This window comes from Carettochelys insculpta, chromosome 10, assembly GCF_033958435.1.
Source record: "Carettochelys insculpta isolate YL-2023 chromosome 10, ASM3395843v1, whole genome shotgun sequence".
In the NCBI taxonomy this organism is placed as follows: Eukaryota; Metazoa; Chordata; order Testudines; family Carettochelyidae; genus Carettochelys; species Carettochelys insculpta.
Genome location: NC_134146.1, coordinates 52,949,369 through 52,964,999, shown reverse-complemented (window position 1 = coordinate 52,964,999; position 15,631 = coordinate 52,949,369). Strand labels below are relative to the sequence as shown.

Here is a 15,631-nt window from a genome sequence, read left to right as displayed (position 1 = left end):
TTCAGACTGCAGTGGGTGCTGCGCGCTTTGTAGTCCGATTACAGAGCAGAGCCAAGAGCTAGCCCCAGGAGCAGGGTCATCAGCGGGCCTTGTGCAAGGCATTCTCCCCCAGCCTCTCTGCGCGTCTCTGGGGCGGGGAGCGTGCTGTCCTGGTAACACTAGGTGTAAATGGGTCACATTCTGTCCTGCCCACTCACCATCATACCTCCACTGAATCCACTCCATCCAGGGCTAGCAAAGCACCCCAGCCAGGGAATCACTGATGTCAGCCTCAGGGAGGAAGAAGTATACACTGTGAGCACGTCCTTCTGAGGGGCAGCTTGTGGCTCCTTGTGCGATTAGTCCCTTTCTTTCACTGCTGGCACCAAGCAAGAGTGAGGCTTTGAGTTGCCCAAAGGGTGCCAGCTGCCACGTAGAGCTGAGCGTAGAGTTGGGTGGATACTGACTAGCATGTTGGGTGCATGTGGATTTCCCACCTGGGCTGCCGGCTGCTGCTCTTGCAGGTGCTGTTGGCAGTTGCAGTGGATGATTTTTGTACAGTAAATCTTCGATAGTGCACGTCTCGGGTTAACACGACTGCTGCCCCGACAGGAGAAACCGTGGAAAACCTGTCAGGGGTGGCAGCCGAGGGTCAGGCCGCTGTCCCTGACAGGAGTGGGGAAACCGGTGTCTCCGCTTCTATCAGGGGTGGCAGTGAGTGTCAGGCTGCTGTCCCTGACAGGAGCAGTGGGGAGCTGGGAACCAGGCAGGAGCCTGGTTCCCGGCTCCCCTCCACTTGCAGAGCTGGGAAACTGACCAGGGCAGCAGCCCTGGTCAGTTTCCTGGATCCAAGGAGTGGAGGAGAGCTAGAGCCAGGTTGCCCCTGGTTCTCAGCTTCCCTCCACTGACTGGCAGTTTCCCGATCCCCTAGGTGGTAGGGAGCTTGAAACCAAGCAGTAGCCTGGTTCCCAGCTGCCCTGCTCTGGCAGTAACCGGAAAACTGACCAGCCATGATGAGTTTGTCAGTTTTCTGGGTCCCACAAGTGGTGGGGAGACAGGAACCAGGCTGAACCCTTGTTCCAAGCTCCCTGCCACTCCGAGAGCCAGGAACTGACTATCCCTTGGGGGCTGGTCAGTTTCCCATCTCCCCTCGACTTGCATGAAAATTTGAGTTGCACGGGGGTTGCAGGAATGCAGTCCCCGCATAACTCAAGGGTTTACTGTACTACAAAATGCTCTTTGCTCTGAGACACGTTTGTTTGAATGTGGGAGGCCTGTACATTGCTGAAATCCTCAATAATCCAGCTCTGCCAGCTCTCCCCAGGCCAGAACCCAGGAGTTCAGGTTAGAGCCTTCTCCAGCGGTGCTGAAATGTTCCCAAACAGTTGCAAGGGGGCAAGAGAGCTGCATTTCCAGAGTCTGTGCACTGGCTTCTCTCCCTGTGCCACATAATCAGTGGGGACCCTGGCTGGCTGGTGACTCAGAGGCCCCGACTGCACAGCGAAGGAGAGAAACTGTTTTCCCTTCTATATGTCCCCAGTGCACATCCCCTCTGCTTCCCAGAGCTAGGCACGGTCACATGGCTTCCAGCACAGCCGGCAGCTTCCAAAAGCACTGGGCTTTCTCCGAGGAGACATGGCTGCTTCCAGGGCAAGTCGCTGCCTGGGAGTTGGCCCACTTGCTGGAAAGCTGTAACTCGCCTGCAGGGCTGTTCTATGTGTTCAGGGGCCATCTCCAAGCTGTGCCAAAGCTCCCACCTGGGAATCACACTGGAGCTCCTTGCAACACGAGCTCAGTGGGTTTGTAATCTGGGTTCACTCTCTAGCGAACTCAGGACAAAGTATTTGTCTGGTGTGGGGGTCTCTAGCACTGGCAGTAGATTGTGCTCAGATGGAAGCCCAGCCTGAGGGCCTGTTTCCTCTTCCAAGACACAAGTGTGGGTTGGGTTGCAGGCCAGTAGTGAGGCATAGGAAACGGAGGTTATCGCTCCTTGGACTGAGCCAAGCTGGTAGATAAGGAGGTGCTGGGTTTTTCCAGGGCTGTCCTTTCAGCTTGACAAATCCCAGCTGGCCGCAAGTGAACATAGCAGAGTTCTGGCCCCCTCATCACAGCCAGAGCCATGTGTGCATGCCATAGGCTCAGAGCTTCACTGGGGCTGAGTGCCCCGAGCCACGTTTTCAAAGAGCCCAGTATGCTGGTAGCTGAGCCCCTCTGGCAGCTTGGCCGTGCGTGGTCAGGGTGACGTGGGCCTGTAGCCATGGGAGCTCTGACTGGTACAGCATCAGGGTTAGTGCGTGACCGTCCAGTATAACTGGAACCTAATCCATTTTTTAAGAGGAGTGGATGTGTCTTGGTCTGTCCCTGTCCCTTCCAGCCCCTCCCCATCCTGCTGAGGTTCTGGGTTACAAATTCTCTTACTTCAGACCCAGCCCCTCCTGGGGAGGCTGGCTGGCCACTCGGACACAGGGCACCACTGTACACATGAGGCACATGGTAGCCAAGCTGCTAGCACAAAGCTCGCTCTCTTCTGGTGACTGCGGGAGGCCTAGAGCAGAGGGAGGGAAGAAATGCGCCAGCCAGTGGCTTTGAGCTGGGGCGTTTGTGTCTCCCCCCCCCCACACACACACACACACACAGCAGCTCTGGGGGCAGATGACAGCAGGAGAGCACAAGTGTGTCATCTATTTCAGCCTTAACTTCCTGCCTTTAATAAGTACTGCCTGGCTCTTGCACACTAGTGTCAAGCAAAACGCTTTACAAAGTGGGTCAGTGTCATTATTGCCTTTGTGCCGGTGACGCATCTGGCCGACTGGCTGCAGAAGGCGCTCAGATTACGTTAGGAAAGCAGGTTGCTGCGCTGCCCTTTGCCCAGCACCTTGGAAGCTGTCCTCTTTAGAGTAACATTCATGCCAATACCAGGCTGCTTGGAGTTTGTGTTTTCTGAGGAGCTGGAGTCTTCTGATGCACCGAAGGAAATTTATTTAATTTGTCTTTGTCTGCTCAAAAGATGAATCTCACATTTTGTTGTCATCCCAGCTGAGCCGGATCATCACAGCAAGATGCCTTGAATTGTTTGCGCCCGTTCTGCTTGCATGGGGGTTCTCGAGCTGAGCTGCCCCAATTGGGGTTGCTGGTTTTACTGTGTGCTTAGATAAAAAAATAACAGCTCCTCCTGGCTCATCCTCTTGCCCTTCGAACTGTTTGCAATGGGTGTTAAAAAATAAGTCTTCCTCTGAGCAGAGTGCAGCTGTATTCTATGTGCGGCTGGCTGGCCAGAGCCATGATAAACTCAGTCCTGGGTGCACAGCATGGTTTGGTTTCTGTTCCCATGCCCTGGCTGCACAACAGGCAGGCGGTGCAGGCTTGTGCCCAGAGAAAAAGTGCTGATGCTACTGTTGTGTTATTTATAAGGGTAACCCTGTTTTTCTTGATGTAGGAAATTTAAGACACTGATTCTCTCGTACTCCGCGTCTCTGTGCAGCAGGCAGGAGGCTGTGGGCTTCCTAGTAGTCAGGACACAGCCATGCCACCCCCAGGCCTGGAACTGCTTTCGCCAGTGAGGACTGTGCACATTGGGGGCTAGCTGGAGGGTAGAGTGCGTGGCCCCACCTCCTCCCCTACGCCTGTGCTGGGGGTGGCATGGGAACGGAGGGCAGGCGCTAGCTTTGCTGGATAGTCTGAACAGTGACTTTCAGTGGAGGAAGGGGCGTTTTCACTGTGCAAGGCCAAGTCCCGCTTGCACCCTCCTGGATGTGAGACGAGCCGTGGGAGAGTGAACTGCACACAGCTTGCCTGGCAGATCACCAGACTGTACCCAGGTGCCTGCTGCAGGCCCTGGTTCCCAGGGAGAATGCACAGGCCAGGAATGACCAGTCTTGGCTTTCAAGGCCCTGGCCGTGTTTGCTGGGCAGGCAGTGAGAAAATACGTTAGTTGTAGTTCGAGCCAATTGGGTCTGCTTGTGAGAGACAGTCTGAATGTGGAGATACAGTGTTACTTATTCTCTGCCTACAGTCGAATCTCTCCCCGCCTTGGGACCGGGGCCCCTCACTGTTCACAACCCACTGTGCTTGCCAGGGTTCCCCTGTAATGCCCTTGGGCTTGTTACCAGTTTTGTGAGTGGCACTGAAGTGCAGCGGGTTCATAGCTCAGGGAGAGGAATGGCGATGGCCTTGTGAGCAGGTACTCCCCAGCCACTTCTGCATGTGCCATAGGTAGGACACTGCCACATTCGGGCTATGGAAAAGGTGTCATGGGCTGTGAGATCTAGTCTCCTGCATGCTTTTACCCTGAGCTATACCGATGTCGTGGGGATTTCTTAAACTGGGGGTCCTGACCCCAGAGGGGTAGCCCCTCAGCTCCTCCTTGTGTCAAGACCCCAACAATTAGGACATGCCAGCATTTCACATGTAAATAGCTGCAGTCGTGAAATGTACAGTTCGTAAAAGCCGATGAGTGTGAAATTTATCCATCTGGACTGTGAATGTGGTAGGCCCTAGCTATTGGTCTGGCTATGGGAGTCACTGGGAGAGGGAGCTGGCCAGAGTGAATGACCCAGGGCACCTTCTGGGTTGGATTCTGAGTGCAACACTTCTCACCCCTGCATCTGGAGTTTCTGCAGATAGGGACCTAGACCCTGGGGGCCCCTCCTCATCAGGGGTGCGAGGAGCTTGCTGTGCTCCTGCACCCAGTCTGGGCGCATGTGGGGGATTCCTGTGTCCAAAGCAGTGAATCCAGATCCACCCATCAAGGCGTAGTAATAGGCCACAGCCACCAGCCCAGAGAAGTGCCACAGAGTGACAGCATCAGATTTCAAGGGTAATGTCGGACTGAGGTCCTGGCATGTGAGCAGAGGAGACTCCGAGTCCATGTGCAAGGAAGAAAATGCGACTGTTTCTCATTAAAGCCTCAGCAGGAGAAAAGATGATGTATGGTGACTGGGCTGGAGCAGAATTTTGGGGCAGCTCTGGAAGATGCAGCCTGCTTACCCCTCTCTGCAAGTGATCCGGTGAGTGCAATGTTGTGATTCCCAGGGCAAGCCCAGGAATGCTGAGCCATTCCTTGGGGTGCTGGATAGGGGCGTAGTGCTTTGCATTTCTCTGCTGGCAGAGGAAAGCCCTAGCATGGCAGCAGACTGGGGAGTGGTGCCCAGCAGATATTCAGGGCAGCAGCTGCCCTGACCAGTAGTAACTGCTCTGGTGCGCGTTTATTTCTCTGTTTGATGTTTTCAGATCAGTTTTCTCTTCTGACCAATTCTCTTGGGTTTGGTTTGAATTGTCTTTTTTATCTGTATTAAAACGCCTGACTCCCTATTCTCAAATGATCCAGGGTGCGGAGAGCTCTGGGGTAACCAGGAACCCACTCCTGCAAACCCCCCTCACTCATTAGCACTGAAACCCCCTTTGGCAAACAGATGCACAAACCACACAACAGCAGTAGCTTGGAGCCTGATGTCATTGCAACCATTTCTGAGCAAGATAAAAAGGGTGCATTATCTATACAGAAAAACAAGGCATCAGAATGGCAGCCAGGTCCTTACTCGTGACCCAGGGATGGATTGGAAGTGCTGCTTGCAGTGCCAGAGGCTGAGCTTGCTAGAGGCCTGCAGGGGCTCTACTTTTTCCTTGTGGTTCCCTCCTTGTCCCCCTTGCAGTTTTGACAGGTCCACATGATACACCCCTTTCCCCATGAAATGTTGCCCTTGTGGTTGTGCTGCTGCTGCAGCCTCAGAACAAAGCTGATAGAGATGCATTTCACAGAATGGTCCCCAGGTGTGCACCAGAGTTCTGTGATCCTTGTCCTGCAACAACGTGCACATTCACATTGAGTCAGAGCACTTTGCAAGCAGCTGGCCATGCACAGGATGATGTGCTGTGGCTCTGGCTGCTAGGAAATGCAGTGCTGCTTGTGTAGGCTGCACTTGTGCTCGCAGGGGTGGCAGCACAATTGCAAACAGGACATGGGCATCTTTACAGCAGATCATAAAAACCTGCACTGGGCCAGGCTAAATAAAGCGAGAATACGCCCAGCTGTGCAGAAAAGCACACAGAATCCCTTCGTACGGCTTGAGGGTCGGGCCCAGTGGTTAGTGGTCAGTGGCTTGGTATCTGGGTGGTGGTCTGTTTCAAGCGGAGTGCCACAAGGCTCGGTTCTGGGGCCGGTGTTGTTCAACATCTTTATTAATGACCTGGATGAGGGACTGGGTTGCACCCTCAGCAAGTTTGTGGGTGACACAAAACTAGAGAGAGAGGTGGATACGTTGGAGGGTAGAGAGAGAATCCAGAGTGACCTGGATAAATTGGAGGACTGAGCCAAAAGAAATCTGATATGGTTCAGCAAGGAGGAGTGTAGAGTCCTGCACCTGGGGCAGAAGAATCCCAAACATTGTTACAGGCTGGGGACCGACTGGCTCAGCAGCAGTACGATGGAAAGGGACCTAGGGGTTATGGTGGATGAAAGGCTGGATATGAGTAAGCAGTGTGCCCTTGTAGCTAAGAAGGCTAACGGCATACTGGGGTGCATTAGGAGGAGCATTTCGAGCAGATCTAGAGAAGTAGTTATTCCCCTCTATTCGGCACTGGTGAGGCCACATCTGGAATATTGTGTCCAGTTGTGGGGCCCCCCAGTATAAAAAGGATGCAGATGTGTTGGAGCAGGTTCAGTGAAGGGCAGCAAAAATGATAAAGGGGCTGGAGCACAAGACCTGTGAGGAGAGGCTGAGGGATTTGGGCTTGTTTAGTTGACAGAAGAGAAGACTGAGGGGTGATTTAATAGCAGCCTTCAACTTCCTGAAGGGGAGCTCTAAAGAGGAGGGTGAGAAACTGTTCTCAGTGGTGTCAAATGGCAGAACAAGGAGTAATGGTCTGAAGTTGAAGAGGGAGAGGTGTAGATTAGATATTAAGAAAAACTACTTCACCAGGAGGGTGGTGAAGCACTGGAATGTGTTGCCTAGAGAGGTGGTGGATTCTCCATCCCTGGAGGTTTTTAATCCTGGCTGGACAAGGTCCTGGCTGGGATGATTTAGTTGGGGTGATCCTGCTTGAAGCAGGGGGCTGGAGTAGATGACCTTCTGAGGTCCCTTCCAGCCCTCAGATTCTATGATTAGTACAGACAGGCCTCTGATACCTGAGTTTGTACCATTAGTGGGTCTGGGGTTTCCCTTACCTATATATTTGTCAGATTTTCCCTGACTCCATTCTCCACACCCACCTGGAATTAAATCACCCCTGCCACAATGTCTGTGATGTTCCCAGTGCCCTGTGGGCTATCACTGTGTTATCTGTAGCTTGTTAAAATGGTAGCTTAGGTGATTGAGGGATTTATTATCATTTATTATGTACAAACAAAGTAAAGTCCAGCCCAGTGATATATGGTGTTTATAGGACCAGTACCACAAAGCTGAAAACAGTTTTGAGCTAAATTAGCAGGGAGAAATACTTTTATCAGAAAAAAAAAATCTAATGATAATTGGGAATCATAAAAGAGTACAGACTAGATCCCCACCAAAGGCTCAACCACGCAGTTGAGGAAGAAGGCCATGCTGGTTAAACAAATGGCCTGTTTTAGAGGGGAAGTGAAGGCAATTATAAAAATAATATTATGCAACAAATAGAAAAATGTGGAACTTGTTAGTAATGAAAATAAATCAAAGTAGAAAATTGATAAGGGAAGCAAGGGGGAAACCTCTGGCAAGCAGAGTTAATCACAATAGAAAGTAGTTTTTAAAATTTAAAAACAAAGAATCCCAATAAAGGTATTTGGCCATTAGTAGATGGAAATGGTAGAATTTTCAGTAATGGTGTGGGAAATATAAAAATGTATCAAAATTTCTTTGTTTGGGGAAAATGAGAGATTATGTATGTCTCATCATATATATGATAACAGTCTTTCTTTTCACCAGTATTTCTAGAGGATGTTAAGCCAACACCACTAAAGTTAGACATTTTACAATCAGCAGGTGATTTGCACCCAAGAATTTTTAAAGAGCTGGCTGTCAAGTTCACTAGATTAACGTAAATCTTGCTGCCTGAGGGAACTTCCACAAGACTAGAATAGTTAAACAGAGTAAACTGCATGATCTGGATAGTTCTGCCTCTGTTGTCTGACACAGATTGTCAGCAAGGTGACAGAATGGCTAATATGAGACTCAGTACAGAATTAAAGCAAGGTGATGTGACTTATGCAAATCAGCGTGGATGTACAGAAAAATTGATAATTAAGGTTCCAGGGGTGATGTAAAGTTCTTAAACTTCTGTAAGGTGTTTGGGTACCACACAGCATTTTGACTGAACTAAGTTAATTAACATGGCACACAATAAATGGATTTAAAACTGGCCAACTTATAAGTCTCAGGTTGTGGCTATAAATGGGGAATCATCATTGAGTGACTCTGTTCTAGTGGGATCCCACAGACTGATTCTTGGCTCTGTGCTGTATAACTTTATTTTCAATAAATCATCACTGATAGTCTGCAAGTGTTACTAAAGCTGAAGGATAAATAAATGATGATGGGGCCAGGTCACTGATTCAGAGCCACCTGACCACTTGGTATCCGGGTGCAGAGAACCAGTGTGATTTACTGCAGCCAAAGGCAAGTGTAACTCTAACAACAAAGACTCTGGGCCAAGCGGACAAGATGTGGGACCCTCCTGGGCAGCAGTTTGGTGCTCATGGTGGATAATCAGCAGAACCAGAGCACTCCATGTGATGCGGAGACCCAAGGAGCTCATGGGATGATGAGAATCTCGAATCGAAGTAGAGGGTGTTCTACCTTTGTGTGTGGCTCTGGTCTACCCGCTGCTGGAACTTGGTTCCAGTTCCGGGGCTCACAGTTAAGAAGGGTGGTGATGAATTGGGGAGGGGGTCAGTGAGAAAAGAGTTAGACGAGCTGCCAGGTAGCAGCAGACTAAAGAGCTCAATCTGTTCTGCTAAACAAAGAGCGCGGGGAGGAGTGACCTGGTCACAGTCTGTAGCTCTCAGCCTGGGGAGCACGTTTGATACGCACTCTTCAGTCTGGCCAGGACAGGTCTAACACCATCCAGGAACTGCAATTGGAAGCTAGACAAAGGCAGACTGGAAATAAGTTGTTCATTTCTACCAGGACAGCAATTGACCCTGGGGACAGCCTGCCAAGGGCTGTGGTGGCTCCTCCACCGCTGACTGTTTACAGATCAGGACTGGCTGTTTTTCTACTGGACCATCTCTGTGTTGGGTAGTTCCCTGGCCTGAGTTCTACAAGAGATCGGTCTGACAGCACTAGACGCCCTCTGGCCTTGGGATTTATGCGCCTACACGCAGAGCCGCCCTCGGAAGAGATGAGTGGTGGTTGATCAGAAACATTTGTTTGACGGGGACGTGAAAAGCTGATGTTCCCTGCTTGCCCCCTATGGTCTAGGGCGCGTGTCCCGCTCACTCCTGCCTCTTGCATGTTTGTTCTCTGGGGTTTTTGACTTTCTAACCGTAGAATGCTTTGGGTGCAGAAGCTGGGATGCGGAGCTGGGCAGTATCAGGGCACATGCTTGCAGGAAGTGTGATAGTAAGAGAGAAGCAGATAGGAAATGGCCAGAGCCAGGGCTCATATCCTGCAGAGCGTGGGGGGAAGCCTCCAAACAGCAAAACAGGATGGTGCGGGAGTGTTTCCAGCCCCTGACTCAGGCTGAAACAATGCTGGGTGATGTTTATGTTGGACAGGCGCCTTTCCCAGAGCATGACAGTCTCGCAGCCTCTGCAAGCGACCTGCTGAGGGTTCTGGTGCAGCCTGGGAAGGGAGAGTCCTTGTCATAGCTGGAGTCCAGGGCTGGTACAGCGGTCTGTTGTGTTGGCTGGGGATAGCACCTCTCCTGGGCCGTCGTCTGCAGCTAGTTACTCATAGCGGAAGTGCTGCATGTTTAGCTCTCCTTGGGGTCCCTCCATTGTAGCCCGGCAGGTTTTGCTTTGGCAATAGTGTGGCCAGCCCAGCACCAGTGCGCTCAGTGGGAGGGCAGATGCTGCTCTGTGTGGCGTGGGTCCTCGGCAGATGGGAGAGAGTCTGGGGAGACTGCACAAGTCCCTCCTGTAGCAAGGTATTAAATACCATTGACAGAGAGAGCCAAATGTGTCCTGGGCTGTGCTCACCCTTTTCCACAGCTGCCGTGTGTCCACCCATGTTGTTCTCATGCCTCAGACATGCTGCACTTCCTGCTCCACTTGGGTCAGATACATACTGTGGGGGATTACAGATATCCCTGCAAGACCAGCCACAGGAAGGCCCTGATCCATCCAGATGCTGAGCATGCTCAGCTGCCCTGGGCTGCAGCGGCAGACTGCCAGGGAAACGATGAGACACTGGTCACTCCAAGAGTCCGTGGTCTCAGCTGGCAGCAGCCTGATCATTCCAAATCCTCTCACCGTCCGTCCAGGTGGCTGCATCAACAGCTTTGAGCGTGAACGTGCAGGCAAATGCCACGGGCTGCAGGCGTGCAGCTGGTAGTGAGCGGGCGAGGCTCTGAGAGGCAGCTACACCCTGCCCCCTGCCTGGACGTCCCAAACAGGGCGTTACACTGAGCTGGGAGCCATATTGCTTCTCCAGGCCATGCTGCATGGACTCAGCTACCGCCCAGTCCTGGCCCCTTCTCCATAAGCTATGTCCTGTTCTGCATAGCCCCAGAGAGCTGTCCGTGCCGTCTCTGCACAGCCTGCCCTGTGCAGTGAGATTACGTTGCTAAGGGGGCAGGGGAGGGGACCTCTTCCTGCTGGTGCACAGGTTAGAGCCACACCCGCGTGGCTGAGCTGAAAGATGCACGAGTGGGAAACGTCCAGCCCTGAGGAAGAGCTGGGGCTGCTCTTAGCCACTGTGCCAGCACTGCTGTCCCGGATCCCGCCCTGCCCTGCCCTGCCCTGCCCCGCCCCTCCCCTCGGAAGGCTTCCTTTGTTAAGTACCAGCCCTGCGTCTCTGTCAGGAGCACCCAGCCTGCCAGGAGAGGAGGGGATGGAGCAGTCAGAGGTCAGAGCACGACTTCCTGTGTCAGCACACTTGCTAATTGCTCGTGGAGCCCTGTGCTGGACGTGCTGCTTTGCAGGCAGCCCATGGACAAGGGGTAGCGCAGCTGGTCTGTTGGCATGTCTCGTGTCTGCCAAACGAGGGCCGGGGGGGCAATGGGTCTGTGGGCTGCGATTCCTGTCCCAGGCAATGATGAGCCTTCTGTGCACAACTGTGGGACGTGACACCTGCACCTCGGCAGTGGGAAGGCTCTGGCAAGGATGGGGGTGAGGCGCACGCCCCACTGACAGCCTTGGCAAAGCGACCGGCAGCAGGGCTCCTGCCTGCTAGGGGGCAGCTGCTCGCCACTGGCTGAATCTCAAGCACAGGCAAGAGTTGGGTGAGTTCCAGAGCCACCTTGTGGGTCTGCTAGTGGGAAGTCCTCTCTCTGCCAGGACCTCGGTGCTTGCATGCAGCCTGTGCTGCCGCTTGCTCTGCAGGACTGTCTGGAGAAACTGCTGCATGTCACGGCTCCCTCCGGATCTCTCTCAGGATCTGGATCACATGGCCTCCAGCAGGAAGATGTGGCTGGAGCTCTTTGGAAGCCAGTGGACAGTTCCAAGGGGCTCTGCATGAGGCTGGTAACAGGAGCTGGCTGAGTAATGCAATTCATGGCTCAAAGGTGATGATCCTCCCTTGATTTCATAGGTCACCTGCTCCAGCTGATCCTAGCACCCTACCCCTGCACGAGCTTCCTCCCAGTGACGTGGTCTGGATGGAGGTACAAACAAAACACCCAGCATCTTCAGGCCACAGAAGGGGGCCCAGCGTAGCAGTGCCAGGCTGTGGTGGAGTCATACACAGATGGGCTTGTAACTGTGAAGCTGGAACAGTGCCAAGGCCATTAGCATGGCTGCAGCCAACCAGCACAGGCTGTCCCATCACAGCATGTGCAGGCTCCAAGTGGCTCCTATGGGGCAGCGGGCACTGGCCCCATGCGATGGAGGAGCCTGAGCCAGGTAGAGCCGGGGTTGGACGCAGGCTGGCTGTGCCCGTGATTTGTGTTCACCCCCACACTGCCAGCCCTCAGCACGTCTGCAGTGACCTGCCCATGTCCTGTTGGAGTCGGGGACTCGGAGTGTGGGCCTTTGCTGGCCCCTGTAGCAGCATGGTAGGCAGCATCTGACCTGGGTGTGTCTGGAATGTTTGGTTGCAGTCCCAGGCGTTAAGATTTCCCTCGGGGCCTCTCAGCGAGGGCATGAGGTGCCCTGCAGAAGGCTAAGAGCACGTCTGCAGGGATTATGAATGGCCATACGTGCTTAGTCCTGTCTAGTGACAGTAGCCAGTGGCAGGTGCCTCTGACGGACTGACTAGGGCCCTTATTGAGTAACCCAACCCCTGTCCTTCAGTCCCAGTTTCTGTCAGAGGGTTAGGAGACTCAAAGCATGGCATTGCATCCCTGCCTAGCCTGTCTAATAGCCAGTGATGGACCACAACATTGCCTTTTTTGAGCCCAGTTATACTTGTGGCTGTCATGAGATCCCCTGGCAGTGAGTTCCACAGGTTAACTGTGCATTTTGTGAAGAAATACTTCCTTTGGTTTGATTAAATCCACTGCCTATTAGTGCCATGAGGAGAGCTCATGGTTCTTGTGTTGGGAAGGAGTAAACACTGTCTCCACACCTGTCATGAACATACAGACCTCTGTCTTGTCCCCCCGAATCATCTCTTCCAAGTGGAATAGTCTGCCTTTTTTAATCTGTTCTCATATGGAAGCTGTTCCATGCCTCTAATCATTTGTGCCCTCTTCTGTGTAGGTTTCCCATTTCTAATATATCTTCTTGAGAAGGACCAGGAATGCACTCAAGATGTGGCATTCTGATATTTTCCTAGAATCACAGAATGACAGGGTAGGAAGAGAACTCGAGGTCATCAAGTCCAGTCCCCTGCTCGAAGCAGGGCCAATCCCAACTAAATCATCCCAGCCAGGGCTTTGTCAAGCCTGGATTTAAAAACCTCTGGGGTTGGAATTCCACCACCTCTCTAGGTAACACATTCCAGTGCTTCACCACCTCCTGGTAAAAGTGTTTCTCGTAATATCCAACCTAGACCACCTCCACCACAGCTTGAGCCCATTGCTCCTTGTTCTGTCATTCCTCACTACTGAGAACAGCCTCTCTCCATCCTCTTTGGAACCTTTCTTCAGGAAGTTGAAGGCTGCTATCAAATCGCCCCTCGCTCTTCTCTGCTCTACACTAAATAAGCCCAAAGGCCCAAATCCCTCAGCCTCTCCTCATAAGTCATGTGCTCCAGCCCCCTCATCATTTTCATTCCCCTCTCCTGAACGCTCTCCAATGCATCTACGTGCTTTCTAAACTGGACACGGTATTTTAGATGCAGCTTCATTCCAGTGCTGAATAAAGGGGAGTAATCACTACCCGAGTTCTGCTGGCAGTGCTCCTACTAATGCACCCCAAGATGCCGTTAGCCTTTTTGGCTACCAGAGTATACTGTTGGCTCACATCCAGCTTCTCATCCACTGTAATCCCCAGGTCCTTTTCTGCTGCACTGCCACGTAGCCAGTCAGTCCTCAGACTATAACAGTGCTTGGGATTTTTCCGTCCGAGGTGCAGGACTCCGCACTTGTCTGTGTTGAGCCCCCTCAGATTTCTTTTGGTCCAATCCTCCAATTTGTCCAAGTCACTCTGGAAACTCTCTCTACCCTCCAACATAGCTACCTCTCTCCCTAGCTTAGAGTCATGTGAATTTGCTGAGGGTGTAATTCATTATCTCGTGCAGTTCGTTAATAAAGATGTTGAGCAAAGCTAGCCCCAGAACCAGCCGTTGGGGCACTCTGATACCAACAGTCAACTAGGCAATGATTCATTGACCACTGTCTGTTGAGCCAAATGATCTAGCCAGCTTTCTACTCACCTGACAGTCCGTTTGTCCAGTTCATACCATTGTAACTTGCTGGCAAGAATACTGGGGGAGACCATATCAAAGGCTTTGCTAACATCAAGGTATATCATGTCTACCACCTTCCCTGTATCCACAGAGCCTGTCAAGGCAATCAGATTGGTCAGGGATGATTTGCCCTTGGTGAATCCTGATCACTTTGCCCTCTTCCAAGTACTTCAAAACGGAGGCTTTGGTGATCCCCTCCATGGTTTTTCTGGGGACTGAGGTGGGACTGACAGGTCTAGAGTTCCCTGGATTTGCCTTCTTCCCCCCTTTTTTTTTTTTTAAAGATTTTATGTCCGTTCTCTTTTCTATCCCTTTCCTAATGGTTCCTACCAGTCTAGTCACTTTAACTGGTACTGCACATGCAGTGGCTGTTTTCAGAGATCTTTTCCTTGAATGGCAACAAGTAATTTAAACCCCGTCATTTTGTGGGTATAGGAGGGATTGTGTTTTCCTGTGGGGATTACTTTGCATGTGCCAAGATTGATTTCCCACCTGCCATTTTGTTGCCCAGTCACCGAGTGCAGCGAGATCCCTTTGTAACTCCTCAGTCTGTGTGGGACTTAACTGTCTGGAGCAGTTTTGTATCGGCTGCACATTTTCCCCCTCACCGTTTGCTCCTTTTTCCAGCTGGTTGGTGACTGTGTTGAACGGCAGTGGAGGAGCGTCCGCTGGGAATGCACAGCAGCAAAGGGACCCTGCCGGACTGAAACAAGCCGTGGTGCTACCCTGGTCCCTGCACTGAGCCACGGAGGACACTTCCGTTTACCTCCGTCTGTTCTGAAACCTGACTGCTTGTTCCTACCTTTCCTTTCCTGCCCTTTATCCTGCCCCGATTTCACTCTGTGACTTGCTCCTTTCACAGGCAAATCTGCCCTCACCCCAGTCAGGTGTGAACCCTGAGAGCTGGCAGCTCTGAATTCAGTGTGCAGCTGGAGTAAGGGGTGTGCGCTTCGCTGGGCCCTCTGACTGTGCAGGAGGCAGACCGGGGGACCCACGCTATTGTGGCTCCTCTGGCATTGCTTCAGAGCCAGTTCAAGGGTGCACCTTGGGGCTGGCGAACCCCCTGGGGCTCTGGCAGACTGTTTGGCCAGGGTAGTGCCACTGCCGGGGAGTATTCAGTGTTGTGCATTCTCACCAGGCACTGGCCACAGACCCTCTGCAGCTGCGGCTCCCGCGACCTGTCTGAGTGCGGCCAGCCCCACTTCCCAACCGTTTCTCCTGTGGAGCACTGCCAGGAGTGGGTGGCGGTTCGTGACAGGCTGCACGAGCTCACTGCATGCCTGAGAGAGACAGGGAGAGCAGCTACCACAAGGCTGCAGCTCAGTTTGCCATCAGTGTGGCTGTTCTGTGGGCCGGGCAGAACGGAGCCTGGGAATTGTTGGGCACTTGCTCCTGAGAACTGACAGCCAGAATTACAAACAGCCGGTGCTTTTGGGAACTGGCAGGAGCTGCTCTGATTGGCAGAGAGCAGCAGGAGATGGACTGTAAGCTCCTGATTGACAATGGCCCTGGATTAGGACTGTTTTGTAATCCACAGCTGCATGTACCCCCTGCCCAGGCTGTGCACGTCTTCTCATGCACACTTGGTCTGGGGTTGTGATAAGTGTGCCTGGTGGCCGGCACCAGGGCTGTTCTCCACAAGGCATTGCTTCCTGGACACGTCTGAGCTGCTGGCCAGGATGTTCTGTGTTTGAGTCCATCAGTTCTGGCAAAATTGCAGTGACCCGTTT

The 15,631-nt window shown here is 52.5% G+C and overlaps 1 protein-coding gene across 2 annotated transcripts in view; it reads left to right on the top strand.

The window, feature by feature from the left end:
- Nucleotides 1-15,631, top strand: part of XXYLT1 (xyloside xylosyltransferase 1) — a 72,034-nt gene that overhangs the window by 39,480 nt on the left and 16,923 nt on the right. The gene's annotated exons all lie outside the window — the stretch shown is intronic.